The sequence below is a fragment of the Cucumis melo genome, unplaced genomic scaffold (assembly GCF_025177605.1).
Source record: "Cucumis melo cultivar AY unplaced genomic scaffold, USDA_Cmelo_AY_1.0 utg001160l, whole genome shotgun sequence".
NCBI classification, from domain to species: domain Eukaryota; kingdom Viridiplantae; phylum Streptophyta; class Magnoliopsida; order Cucurbitales; family Cucurbitaceae; genus Cucumis; species Cucumis melo.
This window is the reverse complement of record NW_026124441.1, coordinates 20,001-26,037: the sequence shown is the minus strand read 5'-3', so window position 1 is coordinate 26,037 and position 6,037 is coordinate 20,001. Positions and strand designations below refer to the sequence as shown.

The window sequence follows — 6,037 nt, the reverse complement described above, 5'->3', positions numbered from 1 at the left end:
TCTCTAATTCTAATCTTCCTCCCCAATCAGATATTATGGTGCCGGTATAGACCGAAATTCCGTTATGGTCCAATTCTGACCGGTAATAGATACCGGGGCTTTGCAATATTTGACTGATGACAATTCTGTATAGTCCATTTACTATAGAAGTTCCCAGGGAATTCATTAGAGGAATGTTTCCAATCAAAATTGTTTGTTCTTGCATATCCCTACGGGTTTTCCAAATTAATCCTGCGGATACGTATAATTCAGAAGAATATGTGAGTGATTCATATACAGCATCTCTTTCTTTTATCAATGGTTCTACCAATTTATATGTTTCCACAAATAATTGAAATTCAATTTCTTGATCTGTATCTTCAATTTTTGGAAACTTAGAAAGTTCTTCTGTTAAGCCATGATCAATGAACCTACAAAACCCTTCAAATTGTATCTGATTAAACGCAGGTATTGTAGACATTCTCTCATTTCCACCCCCAAGCATTTTATTTATTTCCCATTTATAAAAAAAATCCCATTATTTGCTTAAAATGGATCGATCTAGCAATGATGGAATTTATATTATGTTTACTGAATCACATGAAATTTTACCTAACTTCATAGGTGTAATAGATGTAATGCATGAAATACATATGAACGTAGAGAATAAAGAGACTTTGATACTCAAATTAAATTGGAATTTGCAACAACTACAAATGAATTGGTAAATTCTATTTAGAATTATGGAGTTTTGTATAAAATATCTATATCAAAACAAAAGTGAGTCAATTTCTACCATTATTATGATATTCCAATCGGATTGGGTACTATAAATAGATTCGGGATTTGATCTGAAGAAACAATATAGAATTTTTTTTATTTAACAACATGGAACTTTTTCGTAGATTTCACTGTTAAAAAAAATTCGCATAGAAGAGAGATATTTTACCTATACCTATATTTTTTTTAGTAGAATTCGTAGAATGCGATTGAAGTATGTATAAGGACTTGTATTTATTAATAAACATGTGCAGATATATATATATAGTTAGTTATATATATCGCCTCCTTTATTACAGTTCTATGGGGAACATCACATGTCGTACTCTATCAAAAATTTATATTTTCTATTTAATGATAATGAAAAAAAAATTCTAAAAACAGAATTCCGAACATTTCCTATAAACATCTTATATATATATAAGATATTAGATTTAGATAATAGTAATCGTTTATGTTCTGGGGTTTACATATACTCATAATCGCTATTAAAATTGTCATTAATAAGGATTTTTTTTATGGTTATGGAAACGAATCAATACGGATGGATTAGTAATGATTAGTTATCTATCAATTTTTATTTATTTAGGTAAGGTATCCATTTTTGGATTGTTTTCTTATATCATTAGGGAAACCGAATTTGCAATTTCAATCCAAGAATCATTTATGAATTCACAGTCAATAGTTAAAGTTAACGGTTCCCATTTGTCCTGATTTTTTGCTTTTGTGAATGAAAATCCACATTTTTTTTTCAATAGAAAAAGCAAAGTTTTGCGGTTTTTCGTTTTAGATATTGTGTGTTGTAAGATACTATCTATCTAAGAGATAGAGCCAATCCAATATTTTGTATCGTTTTGGCGGCATGGCCGAGCGGTAAGGCGGGGGGACTGCAAATCCCTTTTTCCCCAGTTCAAATCCGGGTGTCGCCTCAGCAACAAACAAAAGAATCAAAATACCCTCTTCTGTTTTGCTGATATAACTTTATCATTTTTTTTAGAAGAAAAGCATCTTTAGATTTGCTTGATTCTAAGCATCGTTGGGGTTCTCTAAAATGTTATAAATCCTTGCGTATAGGTTTCGTTTCCAGAATTTAGTAGAGTAATGAAAAATAATCGTTAAATCTTGAGATGATAGCCCTTCGACTACTAATGTAGTGTCTACTCATTGGGTCTTGAATTAGGGAATATAATTTCATTTTTCCTTACGGAAAGGAGGAAGATACTTGATATACGGACTCATGAAAGTATCTGAGTACTCGAGCATTCAATCAATATTATATTGAATGAATAATTGGCTTTTTTTTTTATTTTAATCTTAAAAAAAGAACTTATTTCTTTTCGATAAGCTCTAACCACGCATGTAATAGGCCATCCCATCTTCCGATTGTCTCTATGAAACAATCGGGGGGACAGTAAAGATTAGATCAAATGAGAAAGGAATAATAGTAGGGTTATGTGATAGATACTATCTTGATTCTCTATTTTGAGACTTTTTACTTAATGTAATGAAATGCAGGACAACAAAAGAAAGACTAGGTCTTATTATTCCTACATGTTACTAACATTCTTTTGATACTTCCAAGAGTTTTTCTGCCTCTTTTATTTATTTGTACTGAATTTTTTCGATTATACTAGAAATCATATAATAACTTGGGATAATTCGATTTTTTGTATTGTTTCATCAATGGTGTTGTGCCCGAATCTCTTTTTGACTATGCGCTAGTGATTCCACTATTATTAGTGAATAATAATTATTAGTGAGCAATAATGGAATAATTCTTTTATATTCATAGAGATAGGGGACATAATTCACATGGATATGGTAAGTCTCGCTTGGGCTGCTTTAATGGTAGTCTTTACATTTTCTCTTTCCCTCGTAGTATGGGGAAGAAGTGGACTCTAGAAGTACTACTAATTGAAAAATAAAACTGTATTGTTTTTGGTTTATTTTATAGATCGTTCTGCAAAACTTTTTTTCTTTTATTTTGAAAAGTAAAAAAAAAAAGAGTTCGGATTATAAGTTTTTAAGTGGATCCATACTTTCAACACGAAAGAACATAGACATAGTGGTTGTCCAATGAGATACTACGCATAATAATATACTACCTCATAATAAGATAGTACCTCGGGGTAGCCACCCACATATTACGTGCTTACCACTTCTTTTATTTATTATTATTAGTATTTTAGTTATTTTCAAAATAGGATTTTTTCTTGTTTTAGGGAACTCATTTCATATCATGCTTCAAACGTTAAATAAAAATGGGGTTTGCTAATTCTTTTCGAAATCCGAAGATAAAAAGTTCCCATGGAACCGAACTCCTGGATCATCTGTCAACTGCTCAATCAATTACTTCTTTCGAATGCTAAAAAAAAATTAGTGGCCTTTCGATTATTTGATTTCAGATTCATTCTAATCAACATGAATTATGAAGCAAAGAAATAGAATTGGGCCACTATGTATATTAGATTAATATTACATATATGTAATTGATATGATATCTATATATAAATAGAAAGATATATATTGTATATTCATCTATATTCAAATTGATCGATATTCAACCTCTATTTTTATAGAGTACAATTTTATATTTATACACTTCAATAACAATAATAGATAGTATGGTAGAAGGATTCATATATTTCTTTCTACCATACTATCGGATCTTATCGAATACTTCTCTCGTAGAATACTGATAATTCTAGTCCGCCAATTTCATTTAAGACGCGAAATTTTAATGCTTTTCATTTTTCTTATCTTCAATCATTGATAAGAACTAAAACGTCAAGGTTAATTCAAATTAATCACTTTGACTGATTGTTTTTACGTATATTATAAGTAAAAAGGCGGTCGGAACTAGAATGAACAGTGCAGTAGCAATAAATGCGAGAATATTTACTTCCATAATATCATCGTTTCATTTTTTATTCGCAATAACTCGGGATTTAATCCCATAGAGATGATAAATGTTTCGCTTGTAAATTCAAGGGGATGCGTTGCATCTCGATGATATCGAATCGTATTAAAATATCATGAATAACAATATCGGAGCTATCAAATCGATTCATCGTCGAGAATTGAATAGTATAACATAGGAAGATCTTTTATCCATACCGAATTTAAACAAAATGGGATTCCTGATGCAATCAAGAATTTCGTTACTTTTTTTTATTTATAATTTTTTGCATTCTTTCTTTTCTATAATCTACTGCCCTCTTATTCAATGCAATCATCTGATGAAGTCTCATCAGACTACCTTTACCCTTACATTGTTTATAAACAAACTCAAGCAAAGAATAGCAGCGAAATTCAAAAAAGGAAAAGGAGGTAGGTTCGAACTAAACTCCTTCCTTTTTTTGTACTTATAAAATCTTCTTAAAAAAAAGAAATAAAAACGAAACTTAAACTTTCAAAAATTCTTAATTACCTCACTAAGAGAGATAGATGGGATCCTTGTTTGTATTAATATCCTCTTTCCTTGAATTAGTAGTGGGACGTATATATCAAAAGTTAAGTGTTAAATTTTAATAAGATAGATTATTTCAAATTCAAATTAGTAATTGAATTTACTAATTGAGGTTACAAAAAATCGGAGCCAGAACGGATATATTTTGCTTTCAGACGAAAAATTAGATCAAAGTTTACTATGTAAACTTTATTTTGTATCGTCCAAATTCCCTTTATGTATGTGCTTTCCGGAAACGTATAGTACTCTATTTCATTAGAAAAATCGGGCGTAATCAACTAGACCCAGTACGCCTTCGAATCCTGAATATGATGCTACCAATAATTGTGGTAATTCACATATGGCACATATGTCTTTCTCCCATCAATTAGTACTCGTTGAAGAAATCAAAATTCCCATATTTTTTTGTTGAAAAATGTGGAAAAAAAATAAGAGAGATCCCGTTTGGAATAAAATTCAGTTATGTTATTTGTTCTCTCTTTCACAGGAAAGGAAGAGATTAATTGATGTATTTTTTTTTTATTGGATTTGGATCCATCGGGACTGACGGGACTCGAACCCGCAGCTTCCGCCTTGACAGGGCGGTGCTCTGACCAATTGAACTACAATCCCAGGGAAATAAAGTGTACAACATATGTTGTTGATTTAATTTCCTTCAAACCTTTCTATGTAGATTTTTGATTCGAATTGTCATATTCTACCAGACAGAGACGCGAGTAATAAAGTAATAGATTGATATGCGCGGAGACATGGACTTTAGTGTGAGAAGCATGGATTAATATTTATTTTTTCGTTATTGTAAAATTGATTGATTATCAATCTGTCAATGAATAAAAAAAGAGTTTTTTTTTTTATTCTTTCATATCAAGTCAAGTATTTCTGTAGAAGGACAAATAGGTTATATCATTTTATGGTGGATACGCGATATATTGGGCCGAGCTGGATTTGAACCAGCGTAGACATATTGCCAACGAATTTACAGTCCGTCCCCATTAACCGCTCGGGCATCGACCCGGGAAGAATCAATTCCAAGCTTGTTGATAATCCATGATCAACTTCCTTTCGTAGTACCCTACCCCCAGGGGAAGTCGAATCCCCGCTGCCTCCTTGAAAGAGAGATGTCCTGGACCACTAGACGATGGGGGCATACTTGCCCGACTGCCATCATACTATGATCATAGTATGAATAGTTTTTTGAAATTGTCAATATAAAATAAATATAATGGACTAATATGATGCAATTCGACGTATTTTTCTTTCTTTCATTATTCCATCGAAATTTTTTTATTTGTGATTTCTATTTATGAATCGTTCATTCTAATCACCATTCCCCATATAATTCTATATAGAAATTATTTTATTTTAAATTGCATTTTTTTTTTATTTATTTCATTTAAATAATATACATAAATTTGCAAATTGGAATATATAGTTATATTACTTATATTATAGAATATCAAATGAAAATAGTGATTAGTAGTGATTAGAGGAAACCTCTAAAATAAACAAAAATAATAAATATTAGAAAAAAAAATATTCTTTTTTTATTTTATTCTTTTTTTATTTAAATAATACGAAGGCTAGTACCCTTCGGGAATTGGTCTGCCATATGCTATAAACAGGATTAAACTCCATTTCTCATACTTTCACTCATTGATTCACTCATTGTTAAGATTAGGTTAGGTATATTTCGATCTCACACTAAGCCAAGAAATTAAAAAACGATAAATTTTGAAATCTGGGGATAGGGATCAACAAGTTATTGAAAATTTTTTTCTCGCCAAATAGAATTGCTTTATCAATGATTCG

General features: G+C 30.7%; 2 non-coding genes across 2 annotated transcripts; both read right to left on the bottom strand.

Moving 5' to 3' along the window:
- Positions 1-4,766: 4,766 nt before the first annotated feature.
- Positions 4,767-4,840, bottom strand: TRNAD-GUC (transfer RNA aspartic acid (anticodon GUC)). The gene has a single exon. It is a non-coding gene; the product is annotated as a tRNA-Asp (tRNA).
- Positions 4,841-5,158: 318 nt separating this feature from the next.
- Positions 5,159-5,242, bottom strand: TRNAY-GUA (transfer RNA tyrosine (anticodon GUA)). The gene has a single exon. It is a non-coding gene; the product is annotated as a tRNA-Tyr (tRNA).
- Between the last annotated feature and the right edge of the window lie 795 nt (positions 5,243-6,037).